Genomic DNA, 11,344 nt, shown 5'->3' with positions numbered 1-11,344 from the left:
CTGAGTGGTATCTTACCGCATCTGAGTATTTGGTAAGATATCGCTCAGTTGCTAAAATATGGCATGAGTGATATTATTAAGTCATGTAGTATTCTAGTAGTAAAACATTAATTCATGTTTCAGCTGTCAGATCGGTTCCCCGCTGACAGCTGAATGTACAAAGAATTGTCAGCATTGCCCGACAATTAAAAACATTTTTTAAAAAACAGCATGGGGTCCCCCCTCCCATCCATACTAAGCCCTTTGGGTCTGGTATGGATTTTGACAGCAACCCCCACATCAAAAAAGAAAAATGGAGTGGGGGTCCCCCCAAAATCCATGCAAGATCCATATCTGAGCATGAAGCCTGGCAGGTCAGGAAAGGGGGGGGGGGGCGAGCCGTCCCCCCCTCCAGAACCATTCCAGGCCACATGCCCTCAACATGGTGGGGTGCTATTGGAGCTCTCCCCCAAAGCACCTTGTCTCCATGTTGATGGGGACAAGGGCCTCTTCCCCACAACCATGACCTGTGGTTGTGGGGGTCTGTGGGTGGGCTTCTCAGAATATGGAAGCCCCCTTTAACAAGGGGGCCCCCAGATACCAGCCCCCCATGTGAATGAGTATGTGGTACATGGTACCACTACCCATTGACAAAAAAAAGTGTAGTGTAAAAAGACAGGAGACGGTCTTTTACAAGTCCTTGATTAAAAATTAAAAAACATGTCCCCAGAAGGATATCCAACGTCAGTCACAATGCCTTCCACCGCCATTACCCGAAAAAAGAAAAAAAAAGCACTTCACTCGCAACTCCGGCTCCCAGCCAGCTGACAGCTTCTCCCCGATTACAGTTCTTATATATTGTTATGACATCACAAAGCCCCCTTGTGATGTCATCACGTGCTGTGATTGGCCAAACCATTGCACCTGACTAGGGATGGGCTGCATGTTCGAGTCAAACATAAGTTCGACTCAAACACGGGAGTTCAGCGGGCTATTTGCCCACTGTGCCCCACAATGCACTGCACCCTGACAGTACATTGTGCTTGGTCAAAGCAATGCACCTACACCTTCCACTTTGTTACACTACCACTAGTTGCTGACCGTGGAATATTTAGAAGCAAGGAAATGTTACGTATGGATATTATTATTGCACAGGTGACAACCTATCACAGTACCATGATTGAATTCACTGAGCTCCTGAGAGCGACCCATTCTTTCACCAATGTTTGTAGAAGCAGTCTGCATGCCTAGGGGCTTGATTGTATACACCTGTGGCCATGGAGGTGATTGGACCACCTGAATCCAATGATTTAGAGGGGTGTCCTAATATTTTTGACAATATAGTGTACATTCATACATACACAGATGCACTTAGTTCTATACATAGTTACATAGTTAGTCTGGCTGAAAAAAGACAAAATTCCATCCAGTTCAACCATTAAAAACAAAAATAAAAGTTGATCCAGAGGAAGGCAAAAAAACCCAGCAAAGCACGATCCAATTTGCTCCTGCTGGGAAAAAAAATCCTTCCTGATCCCCTGAGAGGCAATCGGGTATTCCCTGGATCAACGTCACCTATAAATGTTATATCCAGTTATATTCTGTGTATCCAAGAAAGAATCCAGGACTTTCCTACAGCAATCCACTGAGCTGGCCACAACCAGCTCTTGAGGGAGTCTTAATGGTTTCTTATCGTAAGTGATCTTGTGTGAAGCAAGGAGACACAGTTGCCGACAATAGTCAGTAAATAGCTATGTCTCTGAACCCAAGAAAATAAAATCCTATAAAACCAATAACACAATGTAACATATTTTGTATGTAAGTAAATCATGTCAATGAACTACATGAGCACACTACATATGAGTATGGAAAACCATTATTCGTGTATATTCATTACTTACTATATGCCCATACTGCAATAACCTGAATGGGTGTCAACACGCAAACAAGACAACCATGATTGAGTCCTAAAAGTTTCCTTGAACCCAGAGTAAAGATTCAGAAATCTTTTTTTTACATAACAGTCTGAATTGATCACCATCCCCTCATCTTGGGAACTATAATTTTCTCCACACCCTGTATATGCATAGCTGAGGAATCACCTCCATTGAAATGGTTAGCCACATTGGTAGACTGATTTCTTTCTATATCCTATAAATGGTCATGCAGACGGTATCTCAAAAGTTGCAAATGATAACATGCACCAAATATTTTGTGTTGCAATTTACAAAAGAGGAAATCTTATATCTTTTGTAAGAACTAATTGATAACAGGCTGCACATGTTTTTTTGGGGGGGTCATTGGGCTGCCATTCATCATGATAGATATTGGATCAACTGTGCATTGCCAGATTATGTGATTGACTATGGATTAACGCCTAAAGACTTTTTGTATGACGTGTATTTATTTAATTTGTGCCCCGTACTCATTCACTTAAAGGAACATGAATATCTTGAGGCCTCCATATGTTAATGATGCTTCCAGATTCCAGTAGTCTCAGGATGTGGGAAAGAGGCTCTTGTCTCTATGAACATGAGAACAATGTACTTTGTCAGGAGGTCCCCCTGACAAGGTAACCTCTCCGTGTTTAGGGCATTTGCCCAAGCATAGATCAGCAGGGTGGCCACACATTCACTTGGCCTCCCTTTCCTTGCCCTGTCAGGCTTCATGCCTGTGTAAGGGTCTGGTGTGGATATTGGGGGAAAACTTGTTATTTAAATTTTTTTTTGCATAGGTTGTCCCATAAATCATCCAGGATAAGGATCTGGTATAGACTTTGGTGAGACCCCAAGCCATTTTTTTGGGTGGAGTCTGTTTGTGCGATTTGCTTATAAAAGGGTCCTTGGATATAGGATCTATTTTTCCCAAATAATATATTTGTTACGCTGATTTATTATTCATCTGCCTAAACAATACAGGCAGGGTAAAAAAGAGAACCAAGTAGGATTTTTCCTTGCTGGAGATACCAGAAATGAGAATCTAAAAAAGGAAAGCTGCCATTTTAAAAATATTTATACTGTATACAGGATGTTCCAAACGTCTTGGAGAACTAAGAACAAATCTTCTGTGGATGTAGACTGCCTCAAATCCTCCTGTCTCTTCATGTAATCCCAGACAGACACCATGATATTGACATCAGGGCTCTGTGGGGGCCAAACCATCAATTCCAGGAATCCTTGTTCTTTACACTGAAGATAGATTTTAATTACATTAACTGTATGTTTGGGGTTGTTGTTCTGCTGCAGAATAAATTTAGGACCAATCACATACCTCCCTAATGGTATGGCATGATGGATAAGTATCTGTCTGTATTTCTCAGCACTGAAGACACCATTGATCCTGATCAAATCTCCAACTCCATTTGCGGAAATGCAGCCCCAAATTGGCAAGGAACCTCCATCATCCTTCAGCTTGTCCTGCAGACACTCATTATTGTACCGCTCTCCAGTCCTTTGTGAAAAAGCTGCCTTTTGCTGTGCTGCTGCCCAGTTGCTTCTATACACCCCCGGTAACGATGACCCCAAACAAGCACTTCCTAACCATATATTCCAGGCTCTGCTTGCCGATACGTGGGCCCAGGACCAACATGGTGGGTGCTGGTGGGTGGATGGGAGGGAGGAGAGCAGACACACGTTCTCTTTCCTCCCCTTCTAGTTAGTGATCCAGAAATCAATGTTTATGATCTCACATCCTGGGTCACCCTGTATTGAATTGCATTGCAATCTGCTTTTCAGAGAACCTGTCATCAAAAAATCCACACAAAGAGGATTTTTTGTCCCCTGTGTGATGAAAAAAAAATTCAGCCAACATTTTTCAAATTTCTTGTCTTTTTTTTATAATACAAATAAAAAAGGGTAATCATTGAAGATTTGAAATTATTTTCTATATACAAAGTCCCCCCAAAAATATTGTACTGTATAAGGGTGCAAGTAAGCACGTCAGAGTAATAAACAGGTATGCATTAGTTTAGCAATTATAAACATATGGTTGCTAATGTGTGACTTGAATGAGTGTGTCTTAGTGTGTCTTAGGAGGTAATGAGATAAGATGGGAAGGTAAAGGAGGTAAACAGGAGAATGAGCGTATTACATATGGAAGCTGTATTGTGGTGCCCTAAGATTTGAAAATTATGTCAAGGTTAAACATTTAGAATGCTTCAATGAGACGTTCCAATTTGTATAGAATGTGGGAACCTTAAGGTGGGCTTTGGCATGCATATATTCCATCATACAGTGGTTGTGCAGAATAGATATCACTTCCATGACTGACGGAGGATGAGGAGATCTCCATTTCCTGGCTATAACCAGGCAGGAGGCTATAGATGTGAGATACAATTGTATGAGTAGAGCTAGGCCAGAAATCAATATCCAGACCCAATATAATGATCTGTGGAGAGAGAGAAACAGTAACTGAGGTAGTGGAGGAAAGAAATGCTGTGAGAATAACCCAAAAGTTGTTAAGCCCTGGACAATGCCACCAGATATGTAGAGAAGCCCCAGTGTGTCCACAGTTCCTCCAGAAGGTGTTGGGCATACATTTGTGCAAGCTTAGATGGAGTAAGATACAAGTTGTGTAGACGTTTCTGTATGGATTCCCAATGAAGTATACATCTAGATGTTTTTTAGCAGCCATTGAAGGGAAAGGTACCATTGTTGAGGGGCCCCTAATTCCATTCTCCCTTGTTTAGGTATCCAACTGATTGCATCTACCTCTCGCTTAACTTTTCTAATCTTGTTTCTAAACTACAAAATGCTGTATTAGACCTCCAACATGTACGAGCTTCCTGGGCAGGTCACATTGCTTATTCAAGATGTATCCCTTACCACATGTACTGTATGCCGTCTGTACTATTCCTCTCCCCTTTCTACAATCCCTTCTCCATAAATTACAAACCAACATTTATCTGGGACAGGAAATTAAACTTGCTCAAGTTCAAACCAAGCATGGGGAAGAAAAAGTGACTTTGAACATTGCATGGTTGTTGGTGGCAGACGGGCTGGTCTGAGTATTTCAAAAACTGCTGATTTACTGGGATTTTCACACCCAACCATCTCTAGGGTTTACAGAGAATGGTCAGAAAAAGAGAAAATATCCAGTGAGTGGCAGTTGTGTTTAGGAAAATGACTTGTTGATGTCAGAGGTAAGAGGAGAATGGGGCAGACTGGTTCAAGATGATAGAAAGGCAACAGTAACTGATGTCAATATGGACCACAATCTTCTGGGTTGAATGGCATGGCTCATGATTCTATCCTAAAGACAAGGGGAATCTTGTGGCAGAACATAAGTGCTCCGGGGTGTAGGTACATACTGAAGGTATGTATTGAAGCCTGAGCTTCTTCCTTTATTTTGAGCCCTGCCTGAGGGATAATTTCCATTAACCAGTTGCCGACCGCCCTATAGCGGTTTTACTGCTACAGGACAGCTGCTCTGTGCAGAATCATACACACACACACATATATATATATATATATATATATATAAATATATATATAAATATATATATACACACATCAATCTGAACTTCTGGGTAGGGGGCGTGTGTGTGCCACTGGCATGCCACTTCTGCTGTGATTTGTCACATCAGAAGCCGGTCAGTGGGTGCTGGACAATGGATCACCGCTGGTACTCACTGATTGGCGAGGAGACACACTGGATGGAGCTCTGATTATGTAAATAATGCAGAGCTCCATCCTGTCAGCCGGGATGTGCTGGATTTTGTTTCCTTGTAAAGCAGGGAATAAAATCCAGCACATCCCTTTGTGGAAACAAGACACTGTACACACAAAAACACTGGTTAGGCACACAGTTAACCCTTTGATCACCTTAGATGTTTAACCCCTACCCAGCCAGTGTCATTAGTACAGTGATTCGTGTATATTTTTAGCACTGATTGCTGTGTTAGTGTCACTGGTTCCCACAAAGTGTCAGTTAGTGTTAGATTGTCCACCGCAATATCGCAGTCCTGCAAAAAGTTGCTGATCGCCGCCATTACTAGTGTAAAAAATAAATAAATAAAAATTCCAGAATATATCAGTATATATCCCTTAGTTTGTAGACACTAAAACCTATCTGCAAACCAATCGATATACATTTATTGTGATTTTATTACCAAAAATATGCAGCTGAATACATATTGGCCTAAATTTGATGTTTTAAATTTTTTTTTGGATATGTTTTATATCAAAAAGTAAACAATATAGTTTTTTTTTTTTTTTCAAAAATGTCAGTCATGTTTTGTTTATAGCGCAAAAAAAAACCACCAAAGGAAGCTCTATTTGTGATGAAAAAATGACATAAATTTAATTTATGAACAGCATTGCATGACCGCGCAATTGTCAGTTAAAGTAACGCAGCGCCGTATTGCACAAAATGTCCTGGTCATGAAGAGGGGCTAAACCTTCCGGAGGTCAAGTGGTTAAAGAAAAATGTTCACAGTTGTGCTTTGATTCCATTAGATCACCATAAAGCTTGAGAACCAGTAGAACAGATAGAGAGATAAGCAGTGGAAGGTTTCCTTTAAAACATTATATTGATGTTTTAAAGGAATAAACAATTATTTACTACAGTATTTCATTTTAAAACATTATATTGATAAAAACATGTTCATTATTTTTTTTTTTATTAAAGTCATGAACATAAACCCATAGAGATCTTGATTACTCTCTATGGAATCTTTAATCTACAAAGAAATATATAAATACTTGTATGAAAAAGGGTTTTCTATTGCAACAGCTGAGCTTACCCATTGGTACACTTTAGGTATAGGTACCTAGGTATCTATAGGTAGGTAGCTAGGTATATTAGGTACAGTATGTACTGAACTTTTTTTTTTCTATCTCACTTTATTCTATTTTTCCATTTATGGCCTCTTCTATGTTTTTTTTTTATTTGTTAAAAGTTAAATAAAAGTACTGGCAAACAAAACTTGTATAAAGAAAATTCATGTGATTTTATACCTTTGATGTTACAAATTGATTTTATGTATGGATTACATTTGCAATGCTGACATTTTAATATGCTGTTATAATTTTAAAAACTCTTGTGTTTTTGTTGGTTTATTTCAGTTACGTTTTAACCTCATATGGATTTCCATCAGAGATCATTAGTAAATAAAGTAAGTTTTTTTTTTAAGGCTAAATTCACTACAGTATATTGTCCTTAATAATGAAAATAATCATCATTATGTCAAATATAAATTTCTCTAGATTCCTACACTCAGCATCGTTTTCCACTTCTGTCATGGCATTAAATTGTATTTAAACCCAACAACTAAAACTATACAGTTACAGTATCCCTTTTTGCCTTCTAAATGTTGTTGTGCAAGGATTTTAAATACAATATTATGTACAGTTGTGTTCAAAATAATAGTAGTGTGTTGAGAAAAAGTGAATAAAGCTCAAAATACTTCTAATAGCTTTTATTTCCATCCACACAAATGCATTGGGAACACAACACATTCTATTCCAAATCAAAACATGAAGAAAAATAGATCAAATTTGTGTTGTTCCTCTAAAAAAATGGAAGAAAAATGAATATTAGACGGTTCAAAAAATTAGCAGTGTTTGTATTCTTCTTTACAAACTCAAACATTCACTATATAAACTGAGAAATGTTTGAAGATTTTGCTTTCCTTTGAATGACTTCATGAATATTTGGTTGTAGTCGCACTGTTTCTGAGAACTGCTGTACATCTGTGTTGCATGGAGTCACCCAACTTCTGGCCCCTGTGATCAGGTATTCCAGCCCAGGATGATTGGACCACATTCCACAGTTCTTCTCTATTTCTTGGTTTTGCCTCAGAAATGGCATTTTTGATGTCACCCCACAAGTTTTCTATTGGATTAAGATCCGGGGATTGGGCTGGCCACTCCATAACGTCCATCTTGTTGGTCTGGAACCAAGATGTTGCCCGTTTACTGGTGTGTTTGGGGTCGTTGTCTTGTTGGAACACCCATTTCAAGGGCATTTCCTCTTCAGCATAAGGCAGCATGACCTATTCAAGTATTCTGATGGATTCAAACTGATCCATGATCCCTGGTATGCGATAAATAGGCCCAACACCGTAGTATGAGAAACATCCCCATATCATGATGCTTGCACCACCATGCTTCACTGTCTTCACAGTGTACTGTGGCTTGAATTCAGTGTTTGGGGGTCGTCTGACAAACTGTCTCTGGCCACTAGACCCAAAAAGAACAATCTTACTTTCATCAGTCCACAAAATGTTGCGCCATTTCTCTTTAGGCCAGTCAATGTGCTCTTTGGCAAATTGTAACCTCTTCAGCACATGTCTTTTTCCCGACAGTGGGACTTTGCGGGGACTTCTTGCAGATACCTTGGTTTCACATAGGCGTCTTCTAATTGTAACAGTCCTCACAGGGAACGTCACACCTTCTTTCATCTTCCTGGAGCTGATTGTTGGCTGAGTCCGCGCCGTTTTGGCTATTCTTCTATCCATTCCAATGGTAGTTTTTCGCTTTCTTCCACGTCTTTCAGGTTTTGGTTGCCATTTTAAAGCATTTGCGATCATTTTAGCTGAGCAGCCGATCTTTTTCTGCACTTCTTTATATGTTTTCCCCTCTCCAATCAACTTTTTAATCAAGGTACGCTGTTCTTCTGAACAATGTCTGAAACGACCCATTTTCCTCAGAATTTCAGAGAGAAATGCTCTGTAACCAGCATGTACAACATTTGCTGCCTTCCTTCCTTAAATAAGGGCAATAATTGCCACCTGTTTTTCAAAGAATGAATGACCTCACTAATAGAATTCCACACTGCTATTATTTTGAACACGCCCCTTTCAATTAGCGATTCAATGACACAGAATCAGCAGCATGCATGTCATGACTGTTGGGTCTGTTGGATTTCTTTTACAAAGAGCTTTATTGAATAGTAAGCAAAGATAAACAGACAGTCAAAGCAATAATTCAATGACCAACATTTACAAATTGTATTAAATGAAGGGAAGCTGGTTCAAGGCATGCATCAATAAAAGCATAATCTGAAAAGTTTACATAGGTGCCCTAAGGGAAAGGATAAGGGGAGGGGTTGGAAGGGAACGGGTAACAAACCTTTGTGGGTCAATGATAATGTAAACTCTAAAGGGAAGTTTTGCTACATCAACATTATAGAAAACGGGAGAGGCACGAGAAGAGGCCTCACCAAAAAACAGTACATGTTCATGACCTAGAGTTTATAAAGAAATCTAGATTGCAGAAATAGTATTGCGGATGTAGCGCAGAAAACAGCAGGCACAATCCGCAAAATATGTTTAAGGACAGATTAAACAGGGAGTAGAAAAAGACAAATAGTAGAGAGACACGGACAACACACACACACAAAAAAAAAAAAAAAAAAAGGGGGAGGGAGGGGCTCCAAGGGGATCACAGCAAAATCCATCCTCATATCGACAGAAGGGACTGGTCGAATCTCGAGGGTTGAACTACATCCAGCCAGGGACGCCATATCTGCAGAAATTTTGTATGGGTATCCAACAGTATGGCCGTCAATCTTTCATTAACCATTATGAAGTTCATCCGATTTTTGACAGCCTCAAAGCTAAGGACAGGAATCTTCCAAGCCCTCGCAATTGTCAATTTAGTTGCCATAAATAAGTGTGATGCCAGCTGCCGTTCAGGGCGGAGAAGGCCCTCTAGTGGTTTAAACAGAAGCGCTTCATACGGGTTACGCTTAATGTCTGTATGAAGAATAGTGCGGAGGAGGGCATACACCCTAATCCATAATCTGCTTACTTTAGGGCAAGTCCACCAAATGTGGGCCATGGTGCCCAATTGTTGGCATCCCCGAAAACAGACCGGGGAATAGGTAGGGATAACACTAGCTAAACGTGCAGGCGTATAATACCATTGGTATAGAATTTTGTAGGCATTCTCAAGGATAATGACATTCCTGGAACACTTAGATAGTGTTTGGGTCATGTTCTGCCAGTCCTGTTGATCCAAGGTCCCCCCTAATTCAGACTGCCAACGCTGATGATAGGAACGAACCGGAGGGGTTCTAGAAGATATAATGGAAGAATAAATCAAGGAGATCAGACCCGGAGCATGAGGTCTATGTCTGCACTGGCTTTCAAAAGGGGATAGACGATAAGGTCCTGGATGCGTACGTATTAGAGTATGAATAAAGTGACGAAGTTGAAGATAACCAAAATGTTCTCGGAGAGGAATGTTATAAGAAAAGTGCAGAGTGTCAAAAGTAATTATTCTAGTGGGAGATAGGAGTGAGTGAACATCATAAAAACCATACGCCTGCCACCAGGCAAACTGTCTAGGATTATCCTTACCCGGAGGGAATAATGGGTTATGCAATAGACGTATCAGAGGCAGGTGAGGAGAGATAAGGCCAGCGGAATATTTGATAGAATCCCAAAGACGAAGCGAAAGCGTCAGCGTTGGGCTAAGGGTAGATGGACGTTGGGATATAGAAAGCCATGGTAAGGAGGAGAGCGGTATCGGGTGAGAATCCATCATATCTACTACAGCCCACAGGGGGAAATGGTGAGATGCATGAATATGAGCTAAAGGGGCAATGTTAGCCGCCAAATAGTAAGACTGGAGATTTGGAACAGATAACCCGCCCGCACTCCGCCGCGCGAATAAGATATGTTTGCTAATTCTGGGTCGAGAGGAGTTCCAAATAAAGGACAAAAGTTTTCGCTGATGTATACGCAATATATGCGAAGGTACTGAAACTGGCAGAACATGAAATAGGTAAAGTAGTTTAGGGAGATAGGTCATATGGATTGCATTAATTCTGCCGAACCACGATAGCGGGAAATGAGACCAAGAGGACAATAGCTCGGTCAACTCATGAAAGACAGTGGGAAAGTTAGCCTGATACAGTCCATCATATGTCGGGGTAAGCTTAATTCCTAGATATGGTAAGGCGGAAAGCCATTGGAAAGGGAACGTTTGCTTCAAAGTAGTCAAAAGTGATGGTGGGAGGGTAACCGACATAGCTCTTGATTTAGCTGGATTGACATGTAAACCTGAGAGGGTGGCAAAGGAATCGAGAACTGTGAGCAAATTAGGCAAAGTAACCCCCGGGTTCGATATTGACAATAATATGTCATCCGCAAACAACGACAATTTATGTTGGGAGCCTGCCACATCAATTCCCTTAATATCAGGATGTATACGGATGGCTTCTGCCAACGGTTCCAAAGCTAGAATAAAAAGTAAAGGGGAAAGCGGACAACCCTGTCTAGTACCTCTGGCAACCGAGAACGTAGAAGACTCAAATCCGTAGTATCTAAGCTTCGCTTGAGGGGATGTATACAGTGAAGAGATCCATCGTAAGAAAGAAGGACCAAAGCCAAAACGGTGGAGGACTGACAGGAGATATG

This window comes from Staurois parvus, unplaced genomic scaffold, assembly GCF_062004578.1.
Source record: "Staurois parvus isolate SC_StPar_1 unplaced genomic scaffold, SC_StPar_1.0 ptg000470l, whole genome shotgun sequence".
Classification (NCBI taxonomy): domain Eukaryota; kingdom Metazoa; phylum Chordata; class Amphibia; order Anura; family Ranidae; genus Staurois; species Staurois parvus.
The sequence above is the reverse complement of the archived record's forward strand: the minus strand, read 5'-3'. Positions refer to the sequence as shown.